The sequence below is a fragment of the Nerophis lumbriciformis genome, linkage group LG13 (assembly GCF_033978685.3).
Source record: "Nerophis lumbriciformis linkage group LG13, RoL_Nlum_v2.1, whole genome shotgun sequence".
NCBI lineage: Eukaryota > Metazoa > Chordata > Actinopteri > Syngnathiformes > Syngnathidae > Nerophis > Nerophis lumbriciformis.
In genome coordinates, this window is record NC_084560.2 from 44,646,091 (window position 1) to 44,669,674 (window position 23,584).

The window sequence follows — 23,584 nt, forward strand, 5'->3', positions numbered from 1 at the left end:
AACACTTGATATTACCCTAACCCTAACCCCAACCCTAGCCCTAACCAACTCTTTTTCTTTATGCCTAACCCTAAACCTAACCCCAACGCCAACCCCAAACCCAACCCTAACCCACTCTTTTCTTTATGCCTAACCCTAACCTTAACCCTAACCCGAACCCCAACCCTAACCAACCCTTTTTCTTTATGCCTAACCCTAACCCCAACTCCAAACCCAACCCTAACCAACTATTTTTCTTTATGCCTAACCCTAACCTTAACCCTAACCTTAACCCTAACCCCAACCCCAACCCTAACCAACCCTTTTTCTTTATGTCTAACCCTAACCCTAACCCCAAACCCAACCCTAACCAACTATTTTCCTTTATGCCTAACCCTAACCCTAACCTTAACCCTAGCCCCAACCCCAACCCCAACCCTAACCCTAACCCTAACCCCAACCCGAGCCCTAACCCTAACCAATTCTTGTGCTTTATGCCTAATCCTAACCCTAAACCTAACCCTAACCCCAACCCCAAACCCAACCCTAACCAACTTTTTTCTTTATGCCTAACCCTAACCCTAACCCCAAACCCAACCCTAACCAACTCTTTTTCTTCATGCCTAACCTTAACCCTAACCCTAACCCTAGCCCTAACCCTAACCCCAACACCAAACCCAACCCTAACCAACTCTTTTTCTTTATCCCTAACCTTAACCCTAACCCGAACCCCAACCCTAACCAACCCTTTTTCTTTATGCCTAACCCTAACCCCAACTCCAAACCCAACCCTAACCAACTATTTTTCTTTATGCCTAACCCTAACCTTAACCCTAACCTTAACCCTAACCCCAACCCCAACCCTAACCAACCCTTTTTCTTTATGTCTAACCCTAACCCTAACCCCAAACCCAACCCTAACCAACTATTTTCCTTTATGCCTAACCCTAACCCTAACCTTAACCCTAGCCCCAACCCCAACCCCAACCCTAACCCTAACCCTAACCCCAAACCGAGCCCTAACCCTAACCAATTCTTGTGCTTTATGCCTAATCCTAACCCTAAACCTAACCCTAACCCCAACCCCAAACCCAACCCAAACCAACTTTTTTTCTTTATGCCTAACCCTAACCCTAACCCCAAACCCAACCCTAACCAACTCTTTTTCTTCATGCCTAACCTTAACCCTAACCCTAACCCTAGCCCTAACCCTAACCCCAACACCAAACCCAACCCTAACCAACTCTTTTTCTTTATCCCTAACCTTAACCCTAACCCGAACCCTAACCCCAACCCCAAACCCAACCCTAACCCTAACCCTAACCAACTCTTTTTCTTTATGCCTAACCCTAACCCCAAACCCAACCCTAACCAACTTTTTTTCTTTATGCCTAACCCTAACCCCAACTCCAAACCCAACCCTAACCAACTATTTTTCTTTATGCCTAACCCTAACCCTAACCAACTATATTTCTTTATGCCTAACCCTAACCTTAACCCTAACCCTAACCCCAACTCCAAACCCAACCCTAATTTTTCTTTATGCTTAACCCTAACCCTAACCTTAACCCTAACCCTAACCCTAGCCCGAACCCCAAACCCAACCCTAACCAACTCTTTTTCTTTATGCCTAACCCTAACCTTAACCCTAACCCCAACCCTAACCCTAACCCTAACCAACTCTTGTTCTTTAACCCTAACCCTAACCCTAACCCAACCCTAACCCTAACCCCAACACGAGCCCTAACCCTAAACCTAACCCTAACCCCAACCCCAACCCTAACCCTAACCAACACTTTTTTTTTATGCCTAACTCTAACCCCAACTCCAAACCCAACCCTAACCAACTCTTTTTCTTTATGCCTAACCCTAACCCTAACCCCAAACCCAACCCTAACCAACTATTTTCCTTTATGCCTAACCCTAACCCTAACCTTAACCCTAGCCCCAACCCCAACCCTAACCCTAAACCCTAACCCTAACCCCAACCCGAGCCCTAACCCTAACCAATTCTTGTGCTTTATGCCTAATCCTAACCCTAAACCTAACCCTAACCCCAACCCCAAACCCAACCCTAACCCTAACCAACTTTTTTCTTTATGCCTAACCCTAACCCCAAACCCAACCCTAACCAACTCTTTTTCTTCATGCCTAACCTTAACCCTAACCCTAACCCCAACACCAAACCCAACCCTAACCAACTCTTTTTCTTTATGCCTAACCCTAACCTTAACCCGAACCCTAACCCCAACCCCAAACCCAACCCTAACCCTAACCCTAACCAACTCTTTTTCTTTATGCCTAACCCTAACCCCAAACCCAACCCTAACCAACTCTTTTTCTTTATGCCTAACCCTAACCCCAACTCCAAACCCAACCCTAACCAACTATTTTTCTTTATGCCTAACCCTAACCCTAACCAACTATTTTTCTTTATGCCTAACCCTAACCTTAACCCTAACCCCAAGCCCAAACCCAACCCTTATTTTTCTTTATGCCTAACCCTAACCCTAACCTTAACCCTAACCCTAGCCCTAACCCCAAACCCAACCCTAACCAACTCTTGTTCTTTAACCCTAACCCTAACCCAACCCTAACCCTAACCCTAACCCCAACCCGAGCCCTAACCCTAACCAACTCTTGTTCTTTATGCCTAACCCTAACCCTAAACCTAACCCTAACCCCAACCCCAATTCTAACCCTAACTAACTCTTTTTCTTTATGCCTAACCCTAACCCCAACTCCAAACCCAACCCTAACCAACTCTTTTTCTTTATGCCTAACCCTAACCCTAACCCTAACCCCAAACCCAACCCTAACCAACTATTTTCCTTTATGCCTAACCCTAACACTAACCTTAACCCTAGCCCCAACCCCAACCCCAACCCTAACCCTAAACCCTAACCCCAACCCGAGCCCTAACCCTAACCAATTCTTGTGCTTTATGCCTAATCCTAACCCTAAACCTAACCCTAACCCCAACCCCAACCCCAAACCCAACCCTAACCCTAACCAACTTTTTTTCTTTATGCCTAACCCTAACCCTAACCCCAAACCCAACCCTAACCAACTCTTTTTCTTCATGCCTAACCTTAACCCTAACCCTAACCCTAGCCCTAACCCTAACCCCAACACCAAACCCAACCCTAACCAACTCTTTTTCTTTATGCCTAACCCTAACCTTAACCCTAACCCGAACCCCAACCCCAAACCCAACCCTAACCCTAACCCTAACCAACTCTTTTTCTTTATGCCTAACCCTAACCCCAAACCCAACCCTAACCAACTCTTTTTCTTTATGCCTAACCCTAACCCTAACCTTAACCCTAGCCCCAACCCCAACCCTAACCCTAAACCCTAACCCTAACCCCAACCCGAGCCCTAACCCTAACCAATTCTTGTGCTTTATGCCTAATCCTAACCCTAAACCTAACCCTAACCCCAACCCCAAACCCAACCCTAACCCTAACCAACTTTTTTTCTTTATGCCTAACCCTTACCCTAACCCCAAACCCAACCCTAACCAACTCTTTTTCTTCATGCCTAACCTTAACCCTAACCCTAGCCCTAACCCTAACCCCAACACCAAACCCAACCCTAACCAACTCTTTTTCTTTATGCCTAACCCTAACCTTAACCCTAACCCGAACCCTAACCCCAACCCCAAACCCAACCCTAACCCTAACCCTAACCAACTCTTTTTCTTTATGCCTAACCCTAACCCCAAACCCAACCCTAACCAACTCTTTTTCTTTATGCCTAACCCTAACCCCAACTCCAAACCCAACCCTAACCAACTATTTTTCTTTATGCCTAACCCTAACCCTAACCCTAACCAACTATTTTTCTTTATGCCTAACCCTAACCTTAACCCTAACCCTAACCCCAACCCCAAACCCAACCCTAATTTTTCTTTATGCCTAACCCTAACCTTAACCCTAGCCCTAACCCTAACCCCAAACCCAACCCTAACCAACTCTTTTCTTTATGCCTAACCCTAACCTTAACCCTAACCCCAACACCAAACCCAACCCTAACCAACTCTTTTTCTTTATGCCTAACCCTAACCTTAACCCGAACCCTAACCCCAACCCCAAACCCTAACCCTAACCCTAACCCTAACCCTAACCAACTCTTTTTCTTTATGCCTAACCCTAACCCCAAACCCAACCCTAACCAACTCTTTTTCTTTATGCCTAACCCTAACCCCAACCCGAGCCCTAACCCTAACCAATTCTTGTGCTTTATGCCTAATCCTAACCCTAAACCTAACCCTAACCCCAGCCCCAACCCCAAACCCAACCCTAACCCTAACCAACTTTTTTTCTTTATGCCTAACCCTAACCCTAACCCCAAACCCAACCCTAACCAACTCTTTTTCTTCATGCCTAACCTTAACCCTAACCCTAACCCTAGCCCTAACCCTAACCCCAACACCAAACCCAACCCTAACCAACTCTTTTTCTTTATGCCTAACCCTAACCTTAACCCTAACCCGAACCCCAACCCCAAACCCAACCCTAACCCTAACCCTAACCAACTCTTTTTCTTTATGCCTAACCCTAACCCCAAACCCAACCCTAACCAACTCTTTTTCTTTATGCCTAACCCTAACCCTAACCTTAACCCTAGCCCCAACCCCAACCCTAACCCTAAACCCTAACCCTAACCCCAACCCGAGCCCTAACCCTAACCAATTCTTGTGCTTTATGCCTAATCCTAACCCTAAACCTAACCCTAACCCCAACCCCAAACCCAACCCTAACCCTAACCAACTTTTTTTCTTTATGCCTAACCCTAACCCTAACCCCAAACCCAACCCTAACCAACTCTTTTTCTTCATGCCTAACCTTAACCCTAACCCTAGCCCTAACCCTAACCCCAACACCAAACCCAACCCTAACCAACTCTTTTTCTTTATGCCTAACCCTAACCTTAACCCTAACCCGAACCCTAACCCCAACCCCAAACCCAACCCTAACCCTAACCCTAACCAACTCTTTTTCTTTATGCCTAACCCTAACCCCAAACCCAACCCTAACCAACTCTTTTTCTTTATGCCTAACCCTAACCCCAACTCCAAACCCAACCCTAACCAACTATTTTTCTTTATGCCTAACCCTAACCCTAACCCTAACCAACTATTTTTCTTTATGCCTAACCCTAACCTTAACCCTAACCCTAACCCCAACCCCAAACCCAACCCTAATTTTTCTTTATGCCTAACCCTAACCTTAACCCTAGCCCTAACCCTAACCCCAAACCCAACCCTAACCAACTCTTTTCTTTATGCCTAACCCTAACCTTAACCCTAACCCCAACACCAAACCCAACCCTAACCAACTCTTTTTCTTTATGCCTAACCCTAACCTTAACCCGAACCCTAACCCCAACCCCAAACCCAACCCTAACCCTAACCCTAACCCTAACCAACTCTTTTTCTTTATGCCTAACCCTAACCCCAAACCCAACCCTAACCAACTCTTTTTCTTTATGCCTAACCCTAACCCCAACTCCAAACCCAACCCTAACCAACTATTTTTCTTTATGCCTAACCCTAACCCTAACCAACTATTTTTCTTTATGCCTAACCCTAACCTTAACCCTAACCCCAAGCCCAAACCCAACCCTTATTTTTCTTTATGCCTAACCCTAACCCTAACCTTAACCCTAACCCTAGCCCTAACCCTAACCCCAAACCCAACCAACTCTTGTTCTTTAACCCTAACCCTAACCCAACCCTAACCCTAACCCTAACCCCAACCCGAGCCCTAACCCTAACCAATTCTTGTGCTTTATGCCTAATCCTAACCCTAAACCTAACCCTAACCCCAACCCCAAACCCAACCCTAACCAACTTTTTTCTTTATGCCTAACCCTAACCCTAACCCCAAACCCAACCCTAACCAACTCTTTTTCTTCATGCCTAACCTTAACCCTAACCCTAACCCTAGCCCTAACCCTAACCCCAACACCAAACCCAACCCTAACCAACTCTTTTTCTTTATCCCTAACCTTAACCCTAACCCGAACCCCAACCCTAACCAACCCTTTTTCTTTATGCCTAACCCTAACCCCAACTCCAAACCCAACCCTAACCAACTATTTTTCTTTATGCCTAACCCTAACCTTAACCCTAACCTTAACCCTAACCCCAACCCTAACCAACCCTTTTTCTTTATGTCTAACCCTAACCCTAACCCCAAACCCAACCCTAACCAACTATTTTCCTTTATGCCTAACCCTAACCCTAACCTTAACCCTAGCCCCAACCCCAACCCCAACCCTAACCCTAACCCTAACCCCAAACCGAGCCCTAACCCTAACCAATTCTTGTGCTTTATGCCTAATCCTAACCCTAAACCTAACCCTAACCCCAACCCCAAACCCAACCCAAACCAACTTTTTTTCTTTATGCCTAACCCTTACCCTAACCCCAAACCCAACCCTAACCAACTCTTTTTCTTCATGCCTAACCTTAACCCTAACCCTAACCCTAGCCCTAACCCTAACCCCAACACCAAACCCAACCCTAACCAACTCTTTTTCTTTATCCCTAACCTTAACCCTAACCCGAACCCTAACCCCAACCCCAAACCCAACCCTAACCCTAACCCTAACCAACTCTTTTTCTTTATGCCTAACCCTAACCCCAAACCCAACCCTAACCAACTTTTTTTCTTTATGCCTAACCCTAACCCCAACTCCAAACCCAACCCTAACCAACTATTTTTCTTTATGCCGAACCCTAACCCTAACCAACTATATTTCTTTATGCCTAACCCTAACCTTAACCCTAACCCTAACCCCAACTCCAAACCCAACCCTAATTTTTCTTTATGCTTAACCCTAACCCTAACCTTAACCCTAACCCTAACCCTAGCCCGAACCCCAAACCCAACCCTAACCAACTCTTTTTCTTTATGCCTAACCCTAACCTTAACCCTAACCCCAACCCCAACCCTAACCCTAACCCTAACCAACTCTTGTTCTTTAACCCTAACCCTAACCCTAACCCAACCCTAACCCTAACCCCAACACGAGCCCTAACCCTAAACCTAACCCTAACCCCAACCCCAACCCTAACCCTAACCAACACTTTTTTTTTATGCCTAACTCTAACCCCAACTCCAAACCCAACCCTAACCAACTCTTTTTCTTTATGCCTAACCCTAACCCTAACCCCAAACCCAACCCTAACCAACTATTTTCCTTTATGCCTAACCCTAACCCTAACCTTAACCCTAGCCCCAACCCCAACCCTAACCCTAAACCCTAACCCTAACCCCAACCCGAGCCCTAACCCTAACCAATTCTTGTGCTTTATGCCTAATCCTAACCCTAAACCTAACCCTAACCCCAACCCCAAACCCAACCCTAACCCTAACCAACTTTTTTCTTTATGCCTAACCCTAACCCTAACCCCAAACCCAACCCTAACCAACTCTTTTTCTTCATGCCTAACCTTAACCCTAACCCTAACCCCAACACCAAACCCAACCCTAACCAACTCTTTTTCTTTATGCCTAACCCTAACCTTAACCCGAACCCTAACCCCAACCCCAAACCCAACCCTAACCCTAACCCTAACCAACTCTTTTTCTTTATGCCTAACCCTAACCCCAAACCCAACCCTAACCAACTCTTTTTCTTTATGCCTAACCCTAACCCCAACTCCAAACCCAACCCTAACCAACTATTTTTCTTTATGCCTAACCCTAACCCTAACCAACTATTTTTCTTTATGCCTAACCCTAACCTTAACCCTAACCCCAAGCCCAAACCCAACCCTTATTTTTCTTTATGCCTAACCCTAACCCTAACCTTAACCCTAACCCTAGCCCTAACCCCAAACCCAACCCTAACCAACTCTTGTTCTTTAACCCTAACCCTAACCCAACCCTAACCCTAACCCTAACCCCAACCCGAGCCCTAACCCTAACCAACTCTTGTTCTTTATGCCTAACCCTAACCCTAAACCTAACCCTAACCCCAACCCCAATTCTAACCCTAACTAACTCTTTTTCTTTATGCCTAACCCTAACCCCAACTCCAAACCCAACCCTAACCAACTCTTTTTCTTTATGCCTAACCCTAACCCTAACCCTAACCCCAAACCCAACCCTAACCAACTATTTTCCTTTATGCCTAACCCTAACACTAACCTTAACCCTAGCCCCAACCCCAACCCCAACCCTAACCCTAAACCCTAACCCCAACCCGAGCCCTAACCCTAACCAATTCTTGTGCTTTATGCCTAATCCTAACCCTAAACCTAACCCTAACCCCAACCCCAACCCCAAACCCAACCCTAACCCTAACCAACTTTTTTTCTTTATGCCTAACCCTAACCCTAACCCCAAACCCAACCCTAACCAACTCTTTTTCTTCATGCCTAACCTTAACCCTAACCCTAACCCTAGCCCTAACCCTAACCCCAACACCAAACCCAACCCTAACCAACTCTTTTTCTTTATGCCTAACCCTAACCTTAACCCTAACCCGAACCCCAACCCCAAACCCAACCCTAACCCTAACCCTAACCAACTCTTTTTCTTTATGCCTAACCCTAACCCCAAACCCAACCCTAACCAACTCTTTTTCTTTATGCCTAACCCTAACCCTAACCTTAACCCTAGCCCCAACCCCAACCCCAACCCTAACCCTAAACCCTAACCCTAACCCCAACCCGAGCCCTAACCCTAACCAATTCTTGTGCTTTATGCCTAATCCTAACCCTAAACCTAACCCTAACCCCAACCCCAAACCCAACCCTAACCCTAACCAACTTTTTTTCTTTATGCCTAACCCTAACCCTAACCCCAAACCCAACCCTAACCAACTCTTTTTCTTCATGCCTAACCTTAACCCTAACCCTAGCCCTAACCCTAACCCCAACACCAAACCCAACCCTAACCAACTCTTTTTCTTTATGCCTAACCCTAACCTTAACCCTAACCCGAACCCTAACCCCAACCCCAAACCCAACCCTAACCCTAACCCTAACCAACTCTTTTTCTTTATGCCTAACCCTAACCCCAAACCCAACCCTAACCAACTCTTTTTCTTTATGCCTAACCCTAACCCCAACTCCAAACCCAACCCTAACCAACTATTTTTCTTTATGCCTAACCCTAACCCTAACCCTAACCAACTATTTTTCTTTATGCCTAACCCTAACCTTAACCCTAACCCTAACCCCAACCCCAAACCCAACCCTAATTTTTCTTTATGCCTAACCCTAACCTTAACCCTAGCCCTAACCCTAACCCCAAACCCAACCCTAACCAACTCTTTTCTTTATGCCTAACCCTAACCTTAACCCTAACCCCAACACCAAACCCAACCCTAACCAACTCTTTTTCTTTATGCCTAACCCTAACCTTAACCCGAACCCTAACCCCAACCCCAAACCCAACCCTAACCCTAACCCTAACCAACTCTTTTTCTTTATGCCTAACCCTAACCCCAAACCCAACCCTAACCAACTCTTTTTCTTTATGCCTAACCCTAACCCCAACTCCAAACCCAACCCTAACCAACTATTTTTCTTTATGCCTAACCCTAACCCTAACCCTAACCAACTATTTTTCTTTATGCCTAACCCTAACCTTAACCCTAACCCCAAGCCCAAACCCAACCCTTATTTTTCTTTATGCCTAACCCTAACCCTAACCTTAACCCTAACCCTAGCCCTAACCCTAACCCCAAACCCAACCAACTCTTGTTCTTTAACCCTAACCCTAACCCAACCCTAACCCTAACCCTAACCCCAACCCGAGCCCTAACCCTAACCAACTCTTGTTCTTTATGCCTAACCCTAACCCTAAACCTAACCCTAACCCCAACCCCAACCCTAACCCTAACTAACTCTTTTTCTTTATGCCTAACCCCAACTCCAAACCCAACCCTAACCAACTCTTTTTCTTTATGCCTAACCCTAACCCTAACCCTAACCCCAAACCCAACCCTAACCAACTATTTTCCTTTATGCCTAACCCTAACACTAACCTTAACCCTAGCCCCAACCCCAACCCTAACCCTAAACCCTAACCTCAACCCGAGCCCTAACCCTAACCAATTCTTGTGCTTTATGCCTAATCCTAACCCTAAACCTAACCCTAACCCCAACCCCAACCCCAAACCCAACCCTAACCCTAACCAACTTTTTTTCTTTATGCCTAACCCTAACCCCAAACCCAACCCTAACCAACTCTTTTTCTTCATGCCTAACCTTAACCCTAACCCTAACCCTAGCCCTAACCCTAACCCCAACACCAAACCCAACCCTAACCAACTCTTTTTCTTTATGCCTAACCCTAACCTTAACCCTAACCCGAACCCCAACCCCAAACCCAACCCTAACCCTAACCCTAACCAACTCTTTTTCTTTATGCCTAACCCTAACCCCAAACCCAACCCTAACCAACTCTTTTTCTTTATGCCTAACCCTAACCCTAACCTTAACCCTAGCCCCAACCCCAACCCCAACCCTAACCCTAAACCCTAACCCTAACCCCAACCCGAGCCCTAACCCTAACCAATTCTTGTGCTTTATGCCTAATCCTAACCCTAAACCTAACCCTAACCCCAACCCCAAACCCAACCCTAACCCTAACCAACTTTTTTTCTTTATGCCTAACCCTAACCCTAACCCCAAACCCAACCCTAACCAACTCTTTTTCTTCATGCCTAACCTTAACCCTAACCCTAGCCCTAACCCTAACCCCAACACCAAACCCAACCCTAACCAACTCTTTTTCTTTATGCCTAACCCTAACCTTAACCCTAACCCGAACCCTAACCCCAACCCCAAACCCAACCCTAACCCTAACCCTAACCAACTCTTTTTCTTTATGCCTAACCCTAACCCCAAACCCAACCCTAACCAACTCTTTTTCTTTATGCCTAACCCTAACCCCAACTCCAAACCCAACCCTAACCAACTATTTTTCTTTATGCCTAACCCTAACCCTAACCAACTATTTTTCTTTATGCCTAACCCTAACCTTAACCCTAACCCTAACCCCAACCCCAAACCCAACCCTAATTTTTCTTTATGCCTAACCCTAACCCTAACCTTAACCCTAGCCCTAACCCTAACCCCAAACCCAACCCTAACCAACTCTTTTCTTTATGCCTAACCCTAACCTTAACCCTAACCCCAACCCCAACCCTAACCCTAACCAACTCTTGTTCTTTAACCCTAACCCTAACCCTAACCCAACCCTAACCCTAACCCTAACCAACTCTTGTTCTTTAACCCTAACCCTAACCCAACCCCAACCCCAACCCTAACCCTAACCAACTCTTGTTCTTTAACCCTAACCCAACCCTAACCCCAACCCGAGCCCTAACCCTAACCAACTCTTGTTCTTTATGCCTAACCCTAACCCTAAACCTAACCCCAACCCCAACCCTAACCCTAACCAACCCTTTTTCTTTATGCCTAACCCTAACCCCAACTCCAAACCCAACCCTAACCAACTCTTTTCTTTATGCCTAACCCTAACCCTAACCCCAAACCCAACCCTAACCAACTATTTTCCTTTATGCCTAACCCTAACCCTAACCTTAACCCTAGCCCCAACCCTAACCCTAAACCCTAACCCTAACCCCAACCCGAGCCCTAACCCTAACCAATTCTTGTGCTTTATGCCTAATCCTAACCCTAAACCTAACCCTAACCCCAACCCCAACCCCAAACCCAACCCTAACCCTAACCAACTTTTTTCTTTATGCCTAACCCTAACCCTAACCCCAAACCCAACCCTAACCAACTCTTTTTCTTCATGCCTAACCTTAACCCTAACCCTAACCCTAGCCCTAACCCTAACCCCAACACCAAACCCAACCCTAACCAACTCTTTTTCTTTATGCCTAACCCTAACCTTAACCCTAACCCGAACCCTAACCCCAACCCCAACCCCAACCCCAAACCCAACCCTAACCCTAACCCTAACCAACTCTTTTTCTTTATGCCTAACCCTAACCCCAACTCCAAACCCAACCCTAACCAACTATTTTTCTTTATGCCTAACCCTAACCCTAACCCTAACCAACTATTTTTCTTTATGCCTAACCCTAACCTTAACCCTAACCCCAACCCCAAACCCAACCCTAATTTTTCTTTATGCCTAACCCTAACCCTAACCTTAACCCTAACCCTCACCCTAGCCCTAACCCCAACCCTAGCCCTAACCAACTCTTTTTCTTTATGCCTAACCCTAAACCTAACCCTAACCCCAACCCCAAACCCAACCCTAACCCACTCTTTTTCTTTATGCCTAACCCTAACCTTAACCCTAACCCGAACCCCAACACTAACCAACTCTTTTTCTTTATGCCTAACCCTAACCCCAACTCCAAACCCAACCCTAACCAACTATTTTTCTTTATGCCTAACCCTAACCTTAACCCTAACCTTAACCCTAACCCCAACCCCAACCCTAACCAACCCTTTTTCTTTATGCCTAACCCTAACCCTAACCCTAACCCCAAACCCAACCCTAACCAACTATTTTCCTTTATGCCTAACCCTAACCCTAACCTTAAACCTAGCCCCAACCCCAACCCCAACCCTAACCCTAAACCCTAACCCTAACCCGAGCCCTAACCCTAACCAATTCTTGTGCTTTATGCCTAATCCTAACCCTAAACCTAACCCTAACCCCAACCCCAAACCCAACCCTAACCCTAACCAACTTTTTTTCTTTATGCCTAACCCTAACCCTAACCCCAAACCCAACCCTAACCAACTCTTTTTCTTCATGCCTAACCTTAACCCTAACCCTAGCCCTAACCCTAACCCCAACACCAAACCCAACCCTAACCAACTCTTTTTCTTTATGCCTAACCCTAACCTTAACCCTAACCCGAACCCTAAACCCAACCCCAAACCCAACCCTAACCCTAACCCTAACCAACTCTTTTTCTTTATGCCTAACCCTAACCCCAAACCCAACCCTAACCAACTCTTTTTCTTTATGCCTAACCCTAACCCCAACTCCAAACCCAACCCTAACCAACTATTTTACTTTATGCCTAACCCTAACCTTAACCCTAACCCTAACCCCAACTCCAAACCCAACCCTAATTTTTCTTTATGCTTAACCCTAACCCTAACCTTAACCCTAACCCTAACCCTAGCCCTAACCCTAACCCCAAACCCAACCCTAACCAACTCTTTTTCTTTATGCCTAACCCTAACCTTAACCCTAACCCCAACCCCAACCCTAACCCTAACCAACTCTTGTTCTTTAACCCTAACCCTAACCCTAACCCAACCCTAACCCTAACCCCAACCCGAGCCCTAACCCTAACCAACTCTTGTTCTTTATGCCTAACCCTAAACCTAACCCTAACCCTAACCAACTCTTTTTCTTTATGCCTAACCCTAACCCCAACTCCAAACCCAACCCTAACCAACTCTTTTTCTTTATGCCTAACCCTAACCCTAACCCTAACCCCAAACCCAACCCTAACCAACTATTTTCCTTTATGCCTAACCCTAACCCTAACCTTAACCCTAGCCCCAACCCCAACCCTAACCCTAAACCCTAACCCTAACCCCAACCCGAGCCCTAACCCTAACCAATTCTTGTGCTTTATGCCTAATCCTAACCCTAAACCTAACCCTAACCCCAACCCCAAACCCAACCCTAACCCTAACCAACTTTTTTTCTTTATGCCTAACCCTAACCCTAACCCCAAACCCAACCCTAACCAACTCTTTTTCTTCATGCCTAACCTTAACCCTAACCCTAACCCTAGCCCTAACCCTAACCCCAACACCAAACCCAACCCTAACCAACTCTTTTTCTTTATGCCTAACCCTAACCTTAACCCTAACCCGAACCCTAACCCCAACCCCAAACCCAACCCTAACCCTAACCCTAACCAACTCTTTTTCTTTATGCCTAACCCTAACCCCAAACCCAACCAACTCTTTTTCTTTATGCCTAACCCTAACCCCAACTCCAAACCCAACCCTAACCAACTATTTTTCTTTATGCCTAACCCTAACCCTAACCAACTATTTTTCTTTATGCCTAACCCTAACCTTAACCCTAACCCTAACCCCAACCCCAAACCCAACCCTAATTTTTCTTTATGCCTAACCCTAACCCTAACCTTAACCCTAACCCTAGCCCTAACCCTAACCCCAAACCCAACCCTAACCAACTCTTTTTCTTTATGCCTAACCTTAACCCTAACCCCAACCCCAACCCTAACCCTAACCCTAACCAACTCTTGTTCTTTAACCCTAACCCTAACCCAACCCTAACCCTAACCCGAGCCCTAACCCTAACCAACTCTTGTTCTTTATGCCTAACCCTAACCCTAAACCTAACCCTAACCCCAACCCCAACCCTAACCCTAACCAACTCTTTTTCTTTATGCCTAACCCTAACCCCAACTCCAAACCCAACCCTAACCAACTCTTTTCTTTATGCCTAACCCTAACCCTAACCCTAACCCCAAACCCAACCCTAACCAACTATTTTCCTTTATGCCTAACCCTAACCCTAACCTTAACCCTAGCCCCAACCCCAACCCTAACCCTAAACCCTAACCCTAACCCCAACCCGAGCCCTAACCCTAACCAATTCTTGTGCTTTATGCCTAATCCTAACCCTAAACCTAACCCTAACCCCAACCCCAACCCCAAACCCAACCCTAACCCTAACCAACTTTTTTTCTTTATGCCTAACCCTAACCCTAACCCCAAACCCAACCCTAACCAACTCTTTTTCTTCATGCCTAACCTTAACCCTAACCCTAACCCTAGCCCTAACCCTAACCCCAACACCAAACCCAACCCTAACCAACTCTTTTTCTTTATGCCTAACCCTAACCTTAACCCTAACCCGAACCCTAACCCCAACCCCAAACCCAACCCTAACCTTAACCCTAACCAACTCTTTTTCTTAATGCCTAACCCTAACCCCAAACCCAACCCTAACCAACTCTTTTTCTTTATGCCTAACCCTAACCCCAACTCCAAACCCAACCCTAACCAACTATTTTTCTTTATGCCTAACCCTAACCCTAACCAACTATTTTTCTTTATGCCTAACCCTAACCTTAACCCTAACCCTAACCCCAACCCCAAACCCAACCCTAATTTTTCTTTATGCCTAACCCTAACCCTAACCTTAACCCTAACCCTAGCCCTAACCCTAACCCCAAACCCAACCCTAACCAACTCTTTTCTTTATGCCTAACCCTAACCTTAACCCTAACCCCAACCCCAACCCTAACCAACTCTTGTTCTTTAACCCTAACCCTAACCCAACCCTAACCCTAACCCTAACCCCAACCCGAGCCCTAACCCTAACCAACTCTTGTTCTTTATGCCTAACCCTAACCCTAAACCTAACCCTAACCCCAACCCCAACCCTAACCCTAACCAACTCTTTTTCTTTATGCCTAACCCTAACCCCAACTCCAAACCCAACCCTAACCAACTCTTTTTCTTTATGCCTAACCCTAACCCTAACCCTAACCCCAAACCCAACCCTAACCAACTATTTTCCTTTATGCCTAACCCTAACCCTAACCTTAACCCTAGCCCCAACCCCAACCCTAACCCTAAACCCTAACCCTAACCCCAACCCAAGCCCTAACCCTAACCAATTCTTGTGCTTTATGCCTAATCCTAACCCTAAACCTAACCCTAACCAACTTTTTTCTTTATGCCTAACCCTAACCCTAACCCCAAACCCAACCCTAACCAACTCTTTTTCTTCATGCCTAACCTTAACCCTAACCCTAACCCTAGCCCTAACCCTAACCCCAACACCAAACCCAACCCTAACCAACTCTTTTTCTTTATGCCTAACCCTAACCTTAACCCTAACCCGAACCCTAACCCCAAACCCAACCCTAACCCTAACCAACTCTTTTTCTTTATGCCTAACCCTAACCCCAAACCCAACCCTAACCAACTCTTTTTCTTTATGCCTAACCCTAACCCCAACTCCAAACCCAACCCTAACCAACTATTTTTCTTTATGCCTAACCCTAACCCTAACCCTAACCAACTATTTTCTTTATGCCTAACCCTAACCTTAACCCTAACCCTAACCCCAACCCCAAACCCAACCCTAATTTTTCTTTATGCCTAACCCTAACCCTAACCTTAACCCTAACCCTAACCCTAGCCCTAACCCTAGCCCCAAACCCAACCCTAACCAACTCTTTTTCTTTATGCCTAACCCTAACCTTAACCCTAACCCCAACCCTAACCCTAACCAACTCTTGTTCTTTAACCCTAACCCTAACCCTAACCCAACCCTAACCCGAGCCCTAACCCTAACCAACTCTTGTTCTTTATGCCTAACCCTAACCCTAAACCTAACCCTAACCCCAACCCCAACCCTAACCCTAACCAACTCTTTTTCTTTATGCCTAACCCTAACCCCAACCCCAACCCTAACCAACTCTTTTTCTTTATGCCTAACCCTAACCCCAACTCCAAACCCAACCCTAACCAACTATTTTTCTTTATGCCTAACCCTAACCTTAACCCTAACCCCAACCCCAAACAACTCTTTTTCTTTATGCCTAACCCTAACCTTAACCCTAACCCTAGCCCTAACCCTAACCCCAACCCTAACCAACTCTTTTTCTTTATGCCTAACCCTAACCCCAACCCCAACCCCAACCCTAACCCTAAGCCTAACCCTAAGCCTAACCCGAGCCCTAACCCTAACCAACTCTTGTTCTTTATGCCTAACACTAACCCTAAACCTAACCCCAACCCCAACTCCAAACCCAACCAACTATTTTTCTTTATGCCTAACCCTAACCCCAACCCCAAACCCAACCCTAACCAACTCTTTTTCTTTATGCCTAACCCTAACCCTAACCTTAACCCTAACCCCAAACCCAACCCTAACCAACTCTTTTTCTTTATGCCCAACCCCAAACCCAACCCTAACCCTAACCAACTCTTTTTCTTTATGCCTAACCCTAACCCTAACCAACTCTTTTTCTTTATGCCTAACCCTAACCCTAACCCCAACTCCAAACCCAACCCTAACCAACTATTTTTCTTTATGCCTAACCCTAACCCTAACCTTAACCCTAACCCTAACCCCAACCCCAAACCCAACCCCAACCAACTATTTTTCTTTATGCCTAACCCTAACCCTAACCTTAGCTCTAACCCCAAACCCAACCCTAACCAACTCTTTTTCTTTATGCCTAACCCAAACCTTAACCCTAACCCTAGCCCTAACCCTAACCAACTCGTTTTCTTTATGCCTAACCCCAAAACTAACCCTAACCCCAACCCCAACCCTAACCCTAAGCCTAACCCTAAACCTAACCCCAACCCGAGCCCTAACCCTAAACAACCCTTGTTCTTTATGCCTAACCCTAACCCTAAACCTAACCCTAACCCCAAACCCAACCCTAACCCTGACCAACTATTTTCCTTTATGCCTAACCCTAACCCTAACCCCAACTCCAAACCCAACCCTAACCAACTATTTTTCTTTATGCCTAACCCTAACCTTAACCCTAACCCTAGCCCTAACCCTAACCAACTCGTTTTCTTTATGCCTAACCCCAAAACTAACCCTAACCCCAAAACTAACCCTAACCCTAGCCCTAACCCTAACCAACTATTTTTCTTTATGCCTAACCCTAACCCCAACCCCAATCCCAAACCCAACCCTAACCCTACAACTCTTTTTCTTTATGCCTAACCCTAACCCTAACCCGAACCCTAACCCCAACCCCAAACCCAACCCTAACCCTAACCAACTCTTTTTCTTTATGCCTAACCCTAACCTTAACCCTAAACCCTAACCCTAACCCTAGCCCTAACCCTAACCAACTCGTTTTCTTTATGCCTAACCCCAAAACTAACCCTAACCCTAAACCCTAACCCTAGCCCTAACCCTAACCAACTATTTTTCTTTATGCCTAACCCTAACCCCAACCCCAACCCTAACCCTAAGCCTAACCCGAGCCCTAACCCTAACCAACTCTTGTTCTTTATGCCTAACCCTAACCCTAAACCTAACCCCAACCCCAACTCCAAACCCAACCAACTATTTTTCTTTATGCCTAACCCTAACCCCAACCCCAACCCCAAACCCAACCCCAACCAACTCTTTTTCTTTATGCCTAACCCTAACCCTAACCTTAACCCTAACCCTAACCCTAACCCCAAACCCAACCCTAACCAACTCTTTTTCTTTATGCCCAACCCCAAACCCAACCCTAACCCTAACCAACTCTTTTTCTTTATGCCTAACCCTAACCCTAACCCCAACTCCAAACCCAACCCTAACCAACTATTTTTCTTTATGCCTAACCCTAACCCTAACCTTAACCCTAACCCTAACCCCAACCAACTATTTTTCTTTATGCCTAACCCTAACCCTAACCTTAGCTCTAACCCCAAACCCAACCCTAACCAACTCTTTTTCTTTATGCCTAACCCTAACCCCAACCCCAATCCCAAACCCAACCCTAACCCTAACCAACTCTTTTTCTTTATGCCTAACCCTAACCCTAACCCGAACCCTAACCCCAACCCCAAACCCAACCCTAACCCTAACCAACTCTTTTCCTTTATGCCTAACCCTAACCTTAACCCTAACCCTAAACCCTAACCCTAGCCCTAACCAACTCGTTTTCTTTATGCCTAACCCCAAAACTAACCCTAACCCTAAAACCTAACCCTAGCCCTAACCCTAACCAACTATTTTTCTTTATGCCTAACCCCAACCCCAACCCCAATCCCAAACCCAACCCTAACCCTAACCAACTCTTTTTCTTTATGCCTAACCCTAACCCTAACCTTAACCCTAACCTAGTTTCAAGCATGTTTTACTCAATATAGGTCATCAAATCTCAGCAACAAGCTGTAATATCTTACTGAGATCATTTAGGACACTTAAAACAAGTAAAACACTCTAACATAAAATCTGCTTAGTGAGAAGAATGATCTTATCAGACAGAAAATAAGCAAATATCACCCTTATTTGACATATTTCATCTTACTTAGATTGCACTTTTTTGCAGTGTGGTCCATCAGTGCTATAGTTGTTCTGAGATTATAAATGCTTATCACATTTTAAAATATCCAACAGATTTGTTATATATTGATTATTATATAATATTGGCTTGTTATTGTACTTTTTTTATGCTCACACCTGAAGATAAAGTACTGGAATGTAATTTTCTACAGTTTTGAAGCTGTTAGTACGTGTTGCTTTAATGCTATAATCTATAATTGAATATGCACTCACTGCAAGTTCTGGAGGAAGATTTGAGGTCCAGTTGTCTTTGTGAACAAGGCCAGCTGCGTTACGTGTCAGAGGTGGTCCTCACATGTCCTCGCCCCCCCCCCTGTGGAGCACCTGAGGACAAAAAGATAAGCAGAATGTGACAATTAGCTGGTCTTTCTTTCGTTTCCCCTGTTTGTAGAAGCACCAGCCTCTTCAGTTTAATTTCCAGAAAAGTCTTTTTTTTTTGAGAAGTGTCCTAATAAAAGGCTTGGTCTCTTCGCAGTAGACAGGCGACGCCCCTGGTTCGAGACTTTCTCGGGGCCCCCCTGCCGGGTGTATTGATAAGCAGCACTGAACCCTGCGGTCAGTGTTTAATTGCATTATTTGGAGTCCTCTAGTCACCCGGCTAGATGGGAGGAGAGAACAAGTGTTTACTGATAAAGTGAGGCCGACATCAAAAAAGACGCTGGGGGAGGAAGAAAGCGGGAGTTCCGAGTATGATATTGATGGATAAACGAAGGCCTTCACAGCCTCTTTCATTCTTTCCTTTGCTTCTGTTACTGAGGGAGCGGCTGGGTTCTGTAACTGAGGGAGCGGCTGGAGTTAAGCCTTTTATCTTATCCATTAAAAGCAACAATATAAGTACATGGATGTCAACGTGGCAACGTTACAAATATTCACACCATATACCTTCAAGTACAAACCCCGTTTCCATATGAGTTGGGAAATTGTGTTAGATGTAAATATAAACGGAATACAATGATTTGCAAATCCTTTTCAACCCATATTCAGTTGAATGCACTACAAAGACAACATATTTGATGTTCAAACTGATAAACTTTTTTTTTTTTTTTTTGCAAATACCGTATTTTCCACACTATTAGCCGCACCTAAAAACCACAAATTTACTCAAAAGCTGACAGTGCGCCTTATAACCCGGTGCGCTTTATATATCGATTAATATTACGATTCATTTTCATAAAGTTTAGGTCTCGCAACTACGGTAAACAGCCGCCATCTTTTTTCCCCGTAGAAGAGGAAGTGCTTCTTCTTCTACGCAAAGCAACCGCCAAGGCACCCGCCCCCATAGAACAGGAAGCGCTTCTTCTTCTACTGTAAGCAACCACCCGCCCGCGTAGAAGAAGAAGAAGCGCGCGGATATTACGTTCCATTTCCTTTGTGTGTTTACATCTGTAAAGACCACAAAATGGCTCCTACTAAGCGACAGGTTTCCGGTTCATGAAAAGACGCAATCTCTCCATCCGCACACGGACTACTATTTCACAGCAACTGCCTAAAGACTTTCAAGAAAAGCTGGCTACTTTCCGTGCATATTGTAAAAACAAGATAGCTGGAAAAAAAGATCCGGCCAGAGAACATTATCAACATGGACGAGGTTCCACTGACTTTTGATATTCCTGTGAACCGCACTGTGGATACAACGGGAGCACGTACGGTGAATATTCGCACCACAGGGAATGAGAAGTCATCCTTCACTGTGGTTCTAGCTTGCCATGCTAATGGCCAGAAACTTCCACCCATGGTGATATTCAAAAGGAAGACCTTGCCAAAAGAGACCTTTCCAGCCGGCGTCATCATAAAAGCTAACTCGAAGGGATGGATGGATGAAGAAAAGGTGAGCGAGTGGTTAAGGTAAGTTTACGCGAAGAGGCCGGGTGGCTTTTTTCACGCAGCTCCGTCCATGTTGATATACGACTCCATGCACGCCCACATCACGCTGGTTTTTAATATATTATTAAAGTTTGACTGACCTATCTGACTGTTTTTTTTGACATTCCTTTAGCGCAGTTAGATGCGGCTTATAACACGGGGCGTCTTATAGGTGGACAAAGTTTTGAAATATGCCGTTCATTGAAGGCGCGGCTTATAACCCAGGGCGCCTTATGGTGCGGAAAATACGGTAATGCCCTTTTAGCCTTAATTTTAGTACTGTTATTGCACTGGAGAATAATACAATGTGTTGATCAACTTGACATGCATTTGCATCACTGAACTCTGCTAAGCCATGTGGTCTACATACAACACACAAAGACAAAGATATGTTACAAAGGCCAATTTGTTTCTGGCCAGAACAAATTGACAAAACTATTTTAAATAGCTGCAACATAACATACATAAGTAACAAACAGCATAAAAACAGCATAGCTGTAAAGCAAGAAAGGCACACACTTAAGGCTGAAACGACGCGTCGACGTAGTCGACGTCATCGGTTACGTAAATACGTCGACGCCGTTTTTGTGCGTCGGCGTGTCGCATATTTACGTCACACTATTGTCATGGCGGAGCGCAAAGTAGACGATACGAGCGAGGGGAAAAAAGCACGCCAAAAGTCGTCAAAAGTGTGGGAGTATTTCAATAAACGGCCTAATAATGTTGTTGTATGCACACTGTGTCGAGCGGAAATGGCCTATCATAGCAGCACAACGGCTATGAACGAACATTTGAAAAGAAAACCCCCGACAGCGTTCTTGCCATCACCATCAACAAGTCAATCGTCCGCGTGCGTATACGTTGTCATTATTACACAAAAACATGAATGTGTCATTTGTATCTGCGTTGTAAATTCATAAACTAAAACACTGTTTCGCTCTGAGAGGCGCGTTTGGCGTGCCTGTTCAGTGTTTACAAAGACGCGCTCCTCTTTAACGCTAACGTTAACTAGTTGTGCAAATACCTTTTACAACATTAACAGTTACATATACTATGTACAAACCAACAATTAACTTTCACTTTAATCATACTATCATTGTTGTGTTATTAAGCAAAATAAGCAATACTTTTACTTTTGTTGAAATGTTTACACTGTTGTTACAGAATATTTCGTTTTGCACTTTTTTGTATTGGATGTTTATCTTTATTTGTGCACATTTTAGCAAATAAGCAATACTTTTACTTTTGTTGAAATGTTTACACTTGTTACAGAATATTTCCGTTTTGCACTTTTTTGTATTGGATGTTTATCTTTATTTTTGCACATTTTAAAGCAAAATAAGCAATACTTTTACTTTTTAAATGCTTATACTATTCCAGAATATTAAGATTTGCACTGGATGTTTACTTTTATATTTGCACATTAAAAAGCAAATAAGCTACTTTTAATTTTGTTAAATGTTAAAAGTTTTAAATGTTTACATTGTTACAGAATATGTTGTTGTCAATGTTGACTGAGTGGCCATACTTTTTTTTTTTGTAAATAAAAGCCATGCCTTTTGAAAAACTGGCCTACATTTATTTTTTCCTCTTCATTTTAAATGTAAAAAAAAATCGGTAAAAGGAAAAATAATCTATAGATTAATCGAAAAAAATAATCTATAGATTAACCGATTAATCAAAAAATAATCTATGGATTAATCGATAGAAAAATAATCGTTAGCTGCAGCCCTACTTGAGACCTCCGATTTCGGGAGGTGAGGGGTGGGGGTGGGGGGTGTGGTCGGGTGTGGGGGTGGGACGGGGGCGTGGTTGTGGGCGGGGGCGTGGTTAAGAGGGGAGGAGTATATTGACAGCTAGAATTCACCAAGTCAAGTATTTCATATATATATATATATACATCCTGAAAATATGCAAACAAAACTGTGTTTAGATAATTGATACTTCAAACTTGCATAAATAAATATTAAGGAATATAACATAACTTGGCTTCTGAGAGCTTCAAAATGTGATGAATAAAATGCTAAAGTTGTTGATAAACAAGCAATTATTTTAATAATTAAATACGGTCATTTTAAATGAATTATATAGTAATTTTAAATGAATTATTATCCATCCGTCCATTTTTCTACCGCTTATCCCTTTTGGGGTCGCGGGGGGCGCTGGAGCCTATCTCAGCTACAATCAAGCGGAAGATGATAATTAAAATTAATTATTTCAAATATGTTTATTTTAATGTATAATTCTATGGCTGGATGTAATAAGGAGTCAGAAAAAATACAATTAATTTTGATGTTTTTAGCAAAATATAGTAAAAATGTATTTAGGTTTTTTTTGTAATTAATAAATATATTTATTTTTAGGTAAGATAAACATAATAATACAATTTATCTCTAGTCTGGATGATTTAGTTCTTGTCACCCTGTTGTCCTCCCGTCATAAAAAAAAAAGGTTGTCCTCACTCAGGTCCGCATGGAGCTGGAGGGGGCGTGGCCTCCAGCTCCGGCTGAAAATCGGGAGATTTTCGGGAGAATATTTGTCCCGGGAGGTTTTCGGGAGAGGCGCTGAATTTCGGGAGTCTCCCGGAAAATTCGGGAGGGTTGGCAAGTATGGGTGTTGTTTGTGTCTCCTCTCAATTGCTCTGTTTATTGCAGTTCTGAGTGTTGCTGGCTCGGCTTTGCTTT

At 44.5% G+C, this 23,584-nt stretch overlaps 1 long non-coding RNA gene across 3 annotated transcripts in view; it reads right to left on the reverse strand.

The window, feature by feature from the left end:
- The window catches only part of LOC133613301 (uncharacterized), a 136,057-nt gene that overhangs the window by 93,901 nt on the left and 18,572 nt on the right, over positions 1–23,584 (reverse strand). For all 3 annotated transcript variants that reach the window (XR_009816432.1, XR_009816433.1, XR_012050789.1), the window contains one exon: positions 19,251–19,361. This is a non-coding gene — a long non-coding RNA (uncharacterized lncRNA). The remainder of the gene's footprint in view (positions 1–19,250; positions 19,362–23,584) is intronic.